Raw genomic sequence first — 15,464 nt, forward strand, 5'->3', positions numbered from 1 at the left:
GCGAGCCTATCCTTCCTGCAATTCAACTCTGACTCCTTAGGGTGCCCTGGGCCTGACAGCCCCACCCTGTGCATCCCTTAGTTAGGCCTCCCGGGGTGTTTTATGATAGAGCCCGGCTCAGGCTCAGGATGGAGTGTCTACTGCCTAAACCCTCTCCGGTCCTTGCTGGCTGTTTTCAACTCCCTAAAACTGGGAGGTACTGCCATTTTCCCCTTATTTCCCTTCCCTTTCTCCTCAGGAGGGAGATTTGACTGTCAGGAGGAGCTGGCGACCTCATTCTGTCATTCTGTTCTTGGGGCCACTGAAGGGAGGAAGCTGGCTCTGCCGGGAGCAGGTGCTCAGACGCTCAGAATCTGCATCTTTCCTGGGAACGTCCTCTTGGGTTTTTTGGTTCTTTTTTTTTTTTTTTTTTTTTTTTTTTTTTTTTTTTTTTTTTTTTTTTTTTTTTTTTTTTTTGAGCCTCAGGGCCGCCTGTGACCCTAGGAGTCTGTCAGTGCCTCAGTCAGTCTTCCAGGGTCACACATGTTCCAAGTCACAGGAAAGGGTGTGTGTAAGACACCTTCCCCTTGCGTGTCACATCAGACCAGAAAGCTGGAGACCCTTCGTTTCCCGGTATCCCTATGGATAGGCAAGCCGGCTCATTGCTAGTCCTGGGCTGGTGTTTCCGACCCATCTTCCTACCAGGGTCAGTCAGGCCAGTGCCTGTAACTTCTCCAGCCCTTACCAGGATTATCCCCTTAATTTAGGGATATTCCAGGGTCTCCTGGAGCTTGCTGGAACGGAGGTAGGCATGGAAGGAATCTCGGGAGACCATCAGCCATTATTCCTCTTCCTTGGGAGTGTTACCTGTGGTCCCAGTGATGGACAGAATGAAGTAGGAGAAGCCAAGGGAAGTTTTAGCAACCTCAGTCTTCCCTTTAGCCCAAGGATTCCCCGGCTGGTTGACCTAGCTGGTGGTTGACTCTGTGTCTGCTGGAAACTGAAGGCAGGAGGGGACCTGTCAACAAACTGACCTGTCCTGAATCAGCCTTGGGAAAATGAGGTGTCAGAACAGAAGACATCTATGACAAACTCATTTTCCTCCCTGGTTCCCAGGGTTAAGACAAAGAAGCATTTGGCCCCACTCTGTCATCTTAAAGCCCTGTCTCACAGCTCAGGATGACCCTGAACTTGAAATTCTCCCGCCCGTACCTTCAGATTGCTGCAGTGACAGGTTTTGCCACTGTGCGTGTTCATGTGGTGTTGGGGCTGGAGGTGGGGCCGTCAAGCCTAGCTCTGGGCATGCCAGGCAAGCAACCCAGTATTCTGAGCTACACCTCAGTTGTAGTTGGAGACTGTGGGACTAAGGAAAGGAGACAGGATGCCTCCACAACACATTTCTCACGCACTGACTGGGTTTCCTTCTCTTTATCCTGGTCACACCCTACCAGCTTCATCTCCACTTAGAAAAGAGTGTCTATTAGAGAAGTCCTCACAACCAAAGTGGAAATAAATGCTAAGGTGACCCCCATTTGCTATGTTGTGGCTTGAACATGTCTTCGAGACAGGGTTTCTCTGTGTAGCCCTGGCTGCCCTGGAACTCACTCTGTAGACCAGGCTGGCCTTGAACTCCGAGATCCACCTGCCTCTGCCTCCTGAGTGCTGGGATTGAAAGTGTGTCACTACCGCCCAGCTCCAGGTTTATGCAAGGTGCTCCTTCTTTCTCCCTCCTCCCTTCTGAGTCTTCCCCAGCCCATGTCAGCCTCAAACCGATGCTCTGCTGTGTGTGTGTGTGTGTGTGTGTGTGTGTGTGTGTGTGTGTGTGTGTACAGATGATTAGTGTCTATAAGCACTTAAGTTTAGGGAGTTTATAATCTGACATCAAGTCGAGGCTTCCCTGTACAAGGAATTTCACCTGTGTGATACAGCTTCTGGGAGCTTCCAGGACAATGGATGGGATTTTCCCAGCTAACCCCTAAGATTGCATAAACCAATTGTTGGCCATAACTCTTATCTCTTGTCCCCTGCTGGCCATTGATCTACAAGGTACCTTGCCCATCTTAGATCTTCTTTAGTAGCTTGAAGGATCCACTGAAGGATCCTGACCACGGCTGCTGCTTTGAGACTGTGGAGGACATCCGGTCCCACAAGTCCCTTCACGTCTTACATCCTTGCCTGCAGGCTCCACCTGCTGTAGCTGGAGCCCTGTGAGGCCTCTCAGCCACTTTGGGTCAGCCAGAGTTCACTGGTCTGTATCACGCACTGCTGTGTGACCCCTTGTTTGCCCTTCAGCCGGGCTTCGTCCTGTGTGGCTGAGGTCAGGGTGTCGCCTCTAAGCCTTTGTTTCCCTGATGTGTAACGGCTGCTTCGGCTGCTTCGGCAGAGAACGGACTCGGATGTTTGACACTGTTGGTGTTGTGTTGGCATAATGGTGCCATCGTGAGCTGAGTCATGTTCTAATTCCTGCCCCTCCCCAACTGACATTTTTTTTTTTTTCTTGGCACTTAACACCCTCTGGTCCCTTCATCTTCTAAAGCTGGGACACTCAAGGATAACAGAAACGGGCTTTTGAACCCAGACTCCACCTAAGGAACTGAGGAGATATTTCTGGTAGCTCACAGAGATGGAGGAGGTCATACTGTCCAATCTTAAGGCCAACAATTCTAGGTGTAGCAGGCAAGGTTGGATGACTGTGTGTAAAAGCCGCACCCACAGGGACACTGCCACACACAGCTGAAGCCTTGAGGGGGGATTTCTGCTTATTCTTCTGGACCCTGAGGGCATCAGCATCTTCCTAATACAGCGCTGGGTGGTGTCTTCTGTCCCCATCGTGCATCAGCCAGAGCAAGGGGCTCACACAGCCAAGGGAGAGACAGCACATGCCCCTCTAGTGCTAAGGATGGCAGGCCTCTCTGAAGATCAGGAGAGGCCTTCGGAATCTCAGCAGGATGCCGGGCAGCCGAGGCCACAGGCTCATGAGAAACTGAGGTCCTTTCTTTGGCCCCATTGCTCTCTCACCTCCCCAGAGAGCAATAGGAATTTAAGTTTCCTGGGAAGAGAAAGCCAAGGGCACTGGCCTGCTGGCTCTAGCCTGGTTACCGCCTGTAGAGAGAGATCCTCCCTCTAGACTGGCCTGGAGATGGCAGATTAGGTTGAAGGGAAATCTTGTACTCTGACCCTTTTGTCTCTCAGGTGTGGCAATGTGGCAGCAGCCTCAAAGTGAGTCAGGTGTGGCTGGGGTGGGGGTCGGGGGAGAGGAAGTCTAAACCATGGCACATGTCCATATTCCTACCAAAGCTCTGCAGGGCATACGGAATGTGAAAGCGGATTCTTTCTCACAGGGCTCCCTAGAGTGACTGGGTGCAGGCTGAACGGAGGGAGAGCCAGGCAGTAGTGACAAAGCTGCCCTGTGGCAAGTACTCTCGGAGAGATGACTGACTAATAAACCTGCAAAGGCAAGTTCAGCTTCACCAGCCATCAAGGAAAATGCAAATCACACAGAGGGGGAGAACTTCCACCTACCTACCAAACAGGATTGCTTTTAAAGAGGGCCGTCTCCTCCGCTGCAGCAGTCGGTGGGAGTGCCACGTGGCTTTCTGGGAAGGCACTTGGTAATAAGTAAAGAGGCTGTTAAAGGGACCATTCAGTCATTTCACTTCTAGAAAAAGGTTCTGGGGGAAAAAAAAGGTAGCAAGAGGTGTGAACCACGGTGGTTTAAAGCTAAGATAATCGTACAAGTGGGGGGTGGGGAAGGCATGGGTGGAGGTTAGATGTCCAACAACAGGAGAGTTATTCTTCGTGATAAACTCATGGGGAATTTTACTTAGATGTCAAAGGAGGCCATGAGAAGCTGGAGACACAGATCCAAGATACATATGCTCTTATCTGACACCCATGAGGTCCTGGGATCTAGTCCCAACCCTGGGGGAAAGGAAAAACAAAACAAAACAAAACAAAAAAGCCACTGGTATGTAATTAGAAAGTTTGTGCCCGTGATGCAGGATCCTAGGGACTGAGGACAAGTTCCTTCACCTCAGTCTCGATGACAGCCTTGCTGTCTTTATCTTAGCTTGAGTCACTGCAAGATTTCATGTCACATGATACCTAACATTCTTAGAGTCCCTGGCCTCTGAGACGAGATCAATATTTATCTCAATATTGATAAGGGACAAATCCAAAGTATGTTTGTTTTAGAAATTACTTCCAGGGTGACGTAGATTAGTGGGAAGAGGCGCTTGCCTGCCGCAGTTTGATACGCAGGACCCTCATGGTGGGAGGAGAGAACTGACTCTCAGGGTGTCCTCTGACCGATACATAAGATACATAATAGAGGTCATTGTAGCACTGCACATTCATTGTGGCTCATGGACTCGTCTGCCCCAAGATCAACGTAAAATGAAATCAGAAAGAGGTATTTCTGAAGACGTGTTGATGAACCGAACACTAAAGCGTTAGGGTGAATATAAGAGGAGTATATAGGCAATGTGTGTGTCTGAGCCGCTTTCCAATAAGCATGCATATACAGGTATTTCACAGACAGAGTACTAGAGGCTAGGCAGTGATCATGGTGGTTTTTCTTCCTCTTCCCCTTTTGCAGTCTAGTGTATTTGAAACAGAAAAAAAATCCAAAAGACCCGGTGTGGGGACAGTGTACCCTGTGAACTATGACCTCCGGCTGTGGACAGTTTCTCTGTTGGTGTCACATCCACAGAGAGCCCAGTCACCCCTGCATGGCCAGGGTGTCCTGTGAAATATATAGACCAGGGTCAGATCAGCTCACAGGGTCCGATGGCCTCAGTAGACCTTTCCCTGGGTGGGGGCAATGCCACCAGGGCTTATCTCCGGGAGATAGTGGACGTACAAGCACTTTACCACAGAGAGCTGATCCAAGCAGGCTCACTGTAGGGAAGGGACACATTCCATTAAGGAATTTCACACTCCCCCTCCTCGTCACCTCTTCATTTTCTCTATCCCCTGGACAGAAATATATTTAGTAACTCTATCTAAACCCCCTCCTGCCCCTGAATTTGATTAAGGAGCTGAGGGAACAAAACCAGAGATTGGGAGTAGGGTTGTGGGGGGTCAGGAGCGGGCGGTCGAGCTGTGGAGAGTGATTAGGGGAGCTGAACGCCCATCTCCGGCAGGTGAGGCTTGAGTGTGGACAGCCCCAGTGCCTCCTGGCACTCTATAAAGAGGCACGGAGGACCAAGGGAGGGAACATTTTATCAGGGAATGCTCTTCTCTGGGAGAATGTGAACCAAACTAGAGAGGGTCAAGCTTCAAGGGTTAGCTGAGATGACCGGCCCTTGCTAACAAAAGGGCACACAAGCTTCTTTCCCCGTCTCTGCCTACCTGGAGCTTCAGAGTCTTCTGGGTTTCCCAGAGGCTGCACATTTTGAAGACACATAGAAAGACTCTTGCTATGAGTCTTGGGGCTTTAATGGCTATCAATTCATCTATCTATCTATCTATCTATCTATCTATCTATCTACCTACCTAAGTACCTATCTACCTAGCTGTGGTACTGGGGATAGGATTCAGAGTCTTATGCGTTGTAGACCACAGCTTTATTATTAAAAACTTTATTTATAGACAGTGTCTTCTATATCCCAAGTTGCCCTCCACCTTGATATATAGCTGAGAATGGCCTTTAAATTCTGATCTTCCTGCCTTTATCTCTTGAGTGCTGGGCTGACAGGTATGGGCTACCGCATCCAGTTTATGTAGTGCTGGGTATCAAACCCAGGCCTTTAACCCAGGCCTTTAACATTTTTTATTATATTTACTTGTGCATGTGTTTATATATATATATATGTGTTTATATATATATATGTGTGTGTGTGTTTATATATATGAATGTGCCACACATCATGTATGGGGGCTGGAAGACTATTTGGGGAGTTGGTTCTCTCCTTCTATACAGGTCCTGGGTATCGGCCTCAGGCCATCATGCTTTAGTGACAAGCACTGCTACCCTCTGAGCCAGAGAACCTTCCTAATGCTACGACCCTTTAATGCACTTCTTCATGTTGTGGTGACCCTCAACCACAAAACTATTTTTGTTGCTACTTCATAACCATAATTTTGCTACTGTTATGAATCATAGCATAAATATCTGCTATGCAGGGTATTTGATATGTGACACCTGTGTGGGGCTCATTTGACCCCAGTAGGGTTGAGAACCACTGCTCTGAGCCACCTTATTGGCCTGGAGCCAAGGTCTTCATTTGCTTGCTAGGACTACCGACTGGGCTTCTTCTCATCCCTAGGTACTCTTTCAAGTGAGTTACCGTTACCCATGGTTACCCATGAAGATGTTGCTTGAGGAGATACTGCTCGCTCTAGCCCAGACTGGGCTTGAACTCATTGTCTCTCTTCCTCAACCTCCACAGTGCTGTGTTTCCAGGCCCAGGTTACCACCACCTTTGCATCCAATAACCCTCTTTTGTAGAACTGCAACTGGTCTAGAAGGTTACAAGAGACAGTGGGGTGAGAGGAGGGATGTGGAGAGCAGGGAAAGGAGTGGGGGGTCTCTGTTTTATACCATTTCCCCCAATAGTCTGTCCTCAAGGACAGGGCTGTCACCTTGTTTACCCTGGATTCCCACATCCAGACACAATGCCTGGAACAAAGGCAGTGTTTCCTGCGGGCACTAGCAGTGTCCGATATAAATTTGGCTAAGCAACCTGAGGCCAAGTCAGGGAGGATTAAGTGAGAAACATTTGTCAAGAGAGCTCTTGTTCAACCTGTCCTGTTGCTTGGCTTCAACAAAACAGTTCTGCTGGCAATGGGGAGCCCTGCAGGAGGTGTTAAAGGTGACCAAGACCTTGAGGATGGGCAAGTGTCAGGAGGGGCTAGCAAGTGGCAACTAGGGGGTTGTCTGACACACACTCCCCAGTGTTCCCTGTTAGAGATTTCTCAAGGTCATATCCAAAAGTCCTGGGGTTGGAAGGGCAGGTGGGTGGGAGGGGGCAGGTGGGTGGGAGGGGGCAGGTGGGTGGGAGGGGGCAGGTGGGAAGAGAGTCACCCTAGCAGTCGCCGGGGCCTGGAGAGGAGGGATCCATGTTAGTGCTGGAAGCTCAGGGAGCTTGTGGATCTGGTCTCTCAGGAAAGAGAACTAAAGCTCTTCCAGGAAGGGACCTCAGGCTTCAGCATGCCCTCCATGATTAATGACTACCTCACTGCCTCACCTAGCTGTCTACTGCGGCTTTTGGGTGGGGATCCTCTGTAGCCCACAAAGAAGGCTACAAAGGACAGAGAACAGGATCCCGAGATCCTGGGCTGAGTCCAGGCCTTTCTGGCCTGCACTCCGAGAACTGCAGGCTTTCTTTGCTTCTCCAGAGAGTTCCCGGTGTCTTTAATTGAGCTGCTTATTAACCAGAGGACATCAGGGCACAGGGACAGGAGAGCTGGGGCCCGTGGCCAGTGAGTATAATTCAGGAGCATTGTGGGCAATGCTGACAGGCCCGCTGGGACATTAGACTGTGGCTTTGTGGCTCCTGGGGACAGGCAGGGGAACCAGGGTCCTCCAACAGCATTGCATGCCCATAGAAGGGGACAAGAGGGCCCTCGGTGGCTCTGGGGCAGCTGGTGGCACACTTGTTGGCAGGAATGAGGTACTGGACAAAAATCTCCCTTTCAGAGCTACACGTGAGGGAGGCTCTTCCCCGTCTGTAGAAAGGCCTTTTGCCCTCCTCCTCCTCTGCTAAGAGACTTTTAAAGAGAAGGCTCTGAACACAAACGTTCTAAGCCCCAGGCATCCTCTTCCCACGCTCCAAGAAAGCTGCTGCGGCCACCCCAATCTGTACAAGTGCTTCAGCCAGCTGGCTCCCTAGGGGTCACGGCAGGGATGCAGAGCATTTCTGCACCCAAGGTGGTGTGGCCACAGGAGGTGTTTGTCACTACGGAAACTCGCACTAGCCAGGCTTCAGCTGGGGCTTGGGTTTCTGGCTGGTGCTGATTGCGTCAAAGGGGATGGGTGGGAAGTGCTCCCACTTGGCTTCTCTCCATAAGTAGGGTAGCTGGAGGAATACACACACACACACACACACACACACACACTAGGGAGAGAGAGAGAGAGAGAGAGAGAGAGAGAGAGAGAGAGACAGACAGACAGACAGACAGACACACACACACACAGAGGGGAGAGAGTGCCTTGAAAATGATGTTGTAAACACCGGGCAGCAGTTAGCCTGTGGAGCCCATGGGGGCCAGAGGAGAGAAACTGTCCTGACTTACCCTCCGCCCTAGGCTCTGCAAACAGAAGACCCAGTCCTCATCTATCACCTTAGAAGCTAAACAACTTCCTCGGACAGCTTTGAGGAGCATAAATCAGGAGCGGTAGCTTCTAAGAAGCTTGAGCACAGCCTCCAGTTCTGCCATCCTGTCCTCACAGAGCAAGGGGCTAAGTCACAGTCACAACTTACGCACGCACACATACAGCCGGTCAACTTCTCCAAGTCTCCGTCCTCACTCATCGGTGGGTCAGTGCTATGCCTAACTCACAGGACCAGGTGTTCAAAGTCAACCTGGGCTATGTAGTGAGTTTGAGGCCAGCCTGGGCTATAGGAGACCCTGTCTCAAAAACTTAAGTTGAAAACAAAACAACAGAACAAAGAGAGAATTCACGTGGTGTGCTCTGTGCGGTATTTGGTGAGTGTTGTGGCTACATGCCCATCATCTCAGGGCCTGGAGGCCATCGTCAGACAAGAAAAAGCAGCAGCTCTCCTCATACCCACCCAGTGAGAAGGCCGTGGGCCAGGACCTCAGTGGCTCACAATGCCCAAGCCTTCTTTTCCCTTGCTGTCTCCGGCTAACTAGTGCCAGGCCTGCCCACTCCTGCCAAACTCTGTGGCCTCCAGCTTATTTGAATTCTCAAAGAGCAGCCCAGTGGATACTTGGAGCTGCTGGAGGAGAGACAAATCCAAGCCTGTCTGGATGGCAGTACAACACTGTGTCAGTCAGTTTAGACTCTAAGAGAGCCTGGAGCTGCGTTCCCACAGAGAGCTGCTTCTGCAAGCGGGCCGGGGAGCTGGCTTTTGTTAAAGGCTCTATCCTCTCATACATATACTCAGATCAGAACGTGTCACAAGCAAGTGTGGCTCCCCAACAGGTTCAGACACGATGCCTTTTCTGTTTTAAGATGATGGGACACCATCGCTTCCACTAGGATGGCACTGTGTCCCACTTGGGGAATGAGATCTGGGGTGACAAACAGGCACAGAAACGGCAGGTACCTGCCTGGTGTGGTAATGCCAGGAACGACCTGCGGCATGCGGCCCAGGAGCCAGGCAGGATGGGAGAGGCGGCTCTCAGTACAGTGACCTTTGTCCTGTTTGTTCTTGGAGAGGGCTGGCCCGGCTAGCACGGCCCCTCTTCTCCAGTGTCTGCCTGGGACTCTTGGCTGCTCAAATGCTCTCTGGGCCCGAGGTGGGAGCCTAACTTTGGTGGGTGATAAGCAGGGGACCTTTCAGGCAGTTGGGACACTGTGGAGCCTCTGGGGTGACACAGCAGGCACTGGTCTAGGTGTTGTGTGTGCTCCTGCCCCCTCCCCTCCCCCCCTCCCTCTGGCTCTTTGCCAACTGAAGGCTTATCATTAACTAGACATCTAGGCAACCCTTGCCAACCTGATCACTCTGTCACTGGGAGGAGAGAGGGCTACGGGGACCCCCGGAGTCTGCTCCGCACAGCATTCTCATGTCTTCCCAGCACTGTCCTCTTTTAGCCTTGCTCATTGCATTGCCAAGGAAGTGGTTACGGATCCTGGCAAGGCTGCCTGGGTCTCTGGCTCCTGGAGTTGGACACAGACATGGTGCTGATGCCTGTCTGATGGAGAGGTGGGGTACTCTGGCCCTCTCCCTGCCTAGCTTTCTGCCTGAGCCTGTTTTCCACCCTCTTCTTCTTATTTTTTTTACTTTTTATTATTATTTTTTTTACTTACTCACTTTACATCCCGTTCACTGCCTCTCTCTCCTGGTCACCCCTCCCACAATCTCCGTGCCCTGTCTTCTCTAAGAGGGTGGGACCCTCTTCTTTATTAATTCTGAATGAAGTTATCGGGGCTTCAGACACACTGAGCCAGGCAAACCATTCCTCTTGGGACAACGCTGAAGGCTTTCTCTGTCCAAAGCCAAGCCTGGGTTCCCATCCCTTTCGTATTGGAGAGGACACTGCCTCTGCCAGCTCCTGTCCCGGCTGGCAAGAGAGCTCCGGAGGGTCGAAGAGTATCTTTCCCCCTCACAAATAATCAAATGCAGCCCATGGGCTGGAGGACTTGGGTGTATTAATAGCAGATGTTTTGTTTTCCTACTCTGGTGCTTGTCCCTGCGTTTGCACAGACGATAAGAGTACACACAGTGTTCTCCGCCAGGCACCCTTCTGCCCTCCCCGAGGAGAGGCAAGCTGGGGGCGCACGTTCCTCTGTTTAAAGCCATCGCTGATGTACAAACTCTGAGAAAATAGACTGAAAAGTTTATATTCAGTCTCTCTTGACTACTGTTGCTGCTCAGCAAAGCAACTCTATATTGGTTTAAAGCCTCCAGGCAAATGGGTTGCAAGGCAACCTTCAAACAATAGAAAATACCCCAAACTAAAAATAAAAAGCACTGAGACCTGAGAAGCGTGGTGGCGCTCTGGTGAAAAGTCGCTCTGCGGGGAAAGGCGAAGGAGAAGGCAGTCACACCAGCATGTGGCCACTGGTGCCCTCGCTGTCTGTGTCTCCTATAGTCCAGGCACACAGGGACCCCCTTCTTCCTATGCCTGGACTCTCTGTCCTTCCAGTGTCCACAGCCCCCAAACTCAGATGCTCCCCTGTTCTAGGGAACCGTCCTAAGACCAACAGTCTGTGTACTTGTCCTTTGACTCTTGCCGTAAAATAATCTCCCATGCCCAAGAAGTCCCTCAGAAGCCTAAGAAAGAAGCTAGGCACAGGGACACACACTAGAGATTTTGGGAGAGTGCCCTAGGAGGGTCACTACTGTGAGGCTGGCCTGGATTCACAGTGAGATCCATACAGACTAAGACAAGTCAAAATACAAAGTTCAAAAAGGAAAAGTTCAAGGAAGAAATGCAGGCAGGATGGAGAACAGGAGATAGGACAGGCTGGAGCCAGAACTCATCGTGACTCATCCTGTGGCGGGAGGCTCCAAGCTAGGGAGGAATCCCTGAATTTTGAGGAAGGGGCCTCAAGCTGAGAATGTGCTAGCCTCTTAAAACTGGAAAAGCAAGATGGATGCCCTTCAGAGGCCCTAGAGGGGACATGGCCAATCGGATACCTTGACTTCTGTATTTCCAGCCTTAGAAATTTAAGGCTACAAGTCCTGTTTTAAGCCATCCAGTTGGATGTTTGTATAGCAACACCAGGAGACAAATGCAACGTTAAAAACAGAACCCGAGGTGCTCTGGTGAAGACAAGAAACCTGCGGTTTATTCTTCAGCATGTGATACAGAGGGCAGACCCACTGGGGCTGACGCCTTACGACCATGGTTTCCCTTAAGAGCCTCACAGTAATAAAAAGACTATGCCCTCTCTTCCTCTCTCTCCTTCCACTCACTATTTTCCTCTCACCTGCTGGCAGGGCAGGCTGGGCAACAGTGTGCCCACCTGTCAGCCTTCGGCAGCTGGGATGTTGTATTTTCTCCTGTTACTTGTGACCCATCCAACTAGTGACCCAGAAACAGACCAGACTGGAAAGGGAAACCAGAAGTTAGCAAAACAAGCCACCTAGTCAGCCCCACCTCCACTCCAGGCTGCTAGCCAGCAGTTGCTGCAGATTCTCCAAGCAGGGAGACTTGCAGGCCCTCTCCTTTGTAAGCAGGCTTGCCTTTCTTCAGTCTGTTCTCTGAGTGAATGCCTCCTAAGGATGTGTATAAGAGGGACCGTAAAACCCTCACACCTTAACCAAAGCAAGAGGCAAACACTGGATTTTTGGAGCCCCCTTGTCTCCTGGATGCATGCACACTTGAAGACCGCAATGTACTTTGCTCTCCCTACGTTGCTAGGAGATGAGACCATCACTCCTCTGTTATAAGTTGGAGCCCTGGATTATGGAGAGGATGAGTAACATGGCCAAAGTCACATGGTGAGTTAGACAGAACCAAAGCAGAAGGCAGCGATCCCAGCTCCACAGGACCTGGGAGCTCTCAGGCTTGGTCTTTGGTTGTGCAGGTCAGTGGGGTGTGGCCTCCGGGTAGGTGGTCCCAGCAGAAACATAAACCGTTAAACCTGTCATTACAAGTCATTACTGTTATCTCAGGAGAAAGATTTTTGCAGGCTATGGATGGTTCTACATCGCTCTATGTGTGTGTTTCTGTGTTTGGAAGGTAGTCAGGGGAGGAGGGATGTTGCTGATCAACGATGGGGTCAAGGCAGGTGTGCTCTGTCCATGCACACAAACCCACAGAGAGCGTCCCCCCAGTATCAACACGGCTCCCCCTCCAGCTTCTCTCTTAGCATCCGCTGCCTTTCCTCCTCCACTCCTCTGGGAGATCCTGGAGTCCAGCCTCAGCTTCAGGAGCAATGCTAATGACTCCACAAAGTCAGTGCCAACGACTGAGCTGGCCAAGCCTGAGGCGCTGCTGAGTCTCTGAGACCAGAGCAACCAGCACCTGCAGCCTGGCACAGAGGCCGAGCAGCTGAGCTCATGGCCACCAGCCTTCTGACCTTTGACACGGACAGGCTCTGCGGGAGCACCCTCATTTCCTACTCTCACAGAAGGATGCCCCTTTGTTTTCTGCAAAAGCAAGTGAATGAGTTGGTTTTGGATGACACTGTTGGTTGTAAGTATTTATGTCTGTGCCAGTCACCCAAGGGGGCTGCTGTGCACATGTGTGTGCACAGAGTTCTGTTAAGTGCCTCTCCAAGAGGTCAGGGCGGTCCAAGCTGCACTATAGCCCCTGTGGCCCATGGGACAGAGGTGGAGACCAGTAGCTGGCAAGGACAAGACTTGAATGGAGGAAGGACTGATACGTGCTCTTTAACATCTGAGGTGCCAGTGGGTGTAGGCTCAGGTTTAGTGACCTATCGGAAAGTGTTATGGGTCCTAGCCTAGAAAGCTACACCCTGGAATGCTGGGCACATATTTGTATATAAAGGAGTGGACATGGGAGGAAAGATAGGGACTGGGGCAAAGGGGAAGGAAAGGCGGGGAATGTCCCCCAGAATCTTTTTATAAGACACCTGCTAAGAGTCCAAAAATAATACAAATTATGGTAGATACATTATGGATGACTTGTAGGTAAGGAGGCTGTGAGCCTCCAGTTCCTGGGCTGTCTTTCTCACATCCTTGGGTGGATACTGTAGCAAGATTCTTGTTGAGTAGCAATTTCCTCCAAGTTAAAAAGTCCATCCTGGAGGAGTAATCCTCTGAGAGGGATGCAAACAACTCACAAGTATTAGGAAGTACCCAAAACTAACCAGATTCTCATGGTTCCTCTCTCCCTAAGGTTATATAAGCAGCAAGGGCTGCTGAGGCTAGGAGATTCTCCCACCTGTCAAACTGACAGCTCCAGGGTGGCAGATTTTTTTTGTTTTGTTTTGGGCTGTCATTCATGTTGGAACAAGCCATTGGTGATGCAGATATCTTTGAGTCATCCGCGGTCCTGTAAGTAACCCCTGACAGGCTTCTTGGTTCACCAAGTTGGGCTTGGGTGGTATCATTACTCTGTCATTGGATTCCTATGGGGTGAGCAGATGTCAGCCCACGTCGCACCAGGAAGACTGTTATATGTGCCCCCACTTCCCACCTCTGTGGTCACTGAAGAAAAGTACACCTTACTTAATGGCCTTTCCTCAGACTACAGAACTCTACCAACAAATGGAAAAACTGTGCCCCACCCCCAGCAATTCGACAGTACCCACATACTACTGCCCAAAGTTGGACAACAGGGCAGCCTCAGTGATCTTGCTACAACAGACCCTACTCACACCCTCTGATGTGAAATCACCCTCAAATCTTCCGAGACTTTCTGGGCTCCCCATAGGATTTCTGATTACCAACTGGTTATCTAATATCCCTTGGTAACTGAAAATCTGTGGCCAGACACAGATACTTCCGGCCCTATGATCCAGTTTTTAGATTTGCAAAGCTTTCCTTCTAAATTGGGCAGGAGGGAGCTGGACAGACGGCTCAGTGGTTAAGAGAGCTTGCTGCTCTTGCAGAAGACCTGGGTTTGGTTCCCAGCACCCACATGGTGGCTCACGACCAGCCTTAACTCCGGTTGCACAGGGTCCAGCATCCTCCTCTGACCTCCAGCAGCACAAGGCTCACACGTGGTGTCGTTCATTATGTAAATGAGGCAAACACTCAGAAACATAGGATAAAGACAATCTAAAAATCAGTAAAAAATTAAATCCAAACCAGAGTATGTCCTCCTGCTCAGGGGCACTTATATCATATCACCGGGTTAAAAATAAAATGTAAGACGTGTGGCGGCCGGCCCACGCCTGTCATTCCAGCACCCAGGAGACAGGCTGAGGGCTGTCATGGGTTTGAGGCAGCTTAGGCTACACAGTGAGGCGCTGCTACCCCCCTGAGTACTATTTCCTTCCTCTAGCTTCATCCTTCATAATCTGGACTCTGCCCTGGCCACCTCGGACATTTACCGGTCCTTAGACACAAAGAACTTCCTCCAACCTCCAAGCCTCTGCAGTAGATAGAACACACCCGTGTGGAAGGCCCAACCAACCGTCCATGGTGGCTCTGTGACTTAGGTCTAGATTTAAATGATTCATTTTTCAGAGAAGCTTCGCTTGTGTGTTTCATCTTGAATGAACGGGAAGGTGGACTTACAGGTCTGGGAGTCCCCTGGTTTGATCACTTGGTATCTGCTGCACGTGGGAGCACATTCCAGAGATGGCTCCTGCCCTTCTAGACAAGAGCCTCAGCGCCCACGGCCAAGCCCAGCATAGACCATAAAAACTGATGAACGAAGAGTAAACATACAACCATTCCGTGTAGCTAATAAAAGAGATAAATAAGGATCAGAGGTAGGGTAGGAATCCCAGCATCTGGGAGATTGATAGGAGGACCACATGTCTGAGGCCAGCTTGGATGAGAAAGCAAGTCAGTAAGTCAGTCCCTCCTCTCTCTCTCTCTCTCTCTCTCTCTCTCTCTCTCTCTCTCTCTCTCTCACACACACACACACACACACACATTTCATTTAAGGGAGAGAGAGAGAGAGAGACACTCTAGGAATAGAAGGCAGTTTCTCAGTCTGGAAAACTGTCTACCAAACACACACAGCAACACATCCTAGTTAACTCGAAGATGAGCGGAAGGCACCCAAGCTCATAACTTCTGTTGGACATTGTTCCACAGGTTCCTGCCTGGGCAAGAAGAACAAGAAAACTAGCTTTTGTGGAGACGTAAAGGCGCGATACAGCTGCCTCCCAGGTTGCCTTTTAATGATGAGAGGGACAATGACAAGTGTTGTCTGCCTGGGTTGATGGCCCAAGCCTGTGATCCCAAGGTAGAGACAGAAAGATC

Source organism: Arvicanthis niloticus, chromosome 24, assembly GCF_011762505.2.
Source record: "Arvicanthis niloticus isolate mArvNil1 chromosome 24, mArvNil1.pat.X, whole genome shotgun sequence".
NCBI lineage: Eukaryota > Metazoa > Chordata > Mammalia > Rodentia > Muridae > Arvicanthis > Arvicanthis niloticus.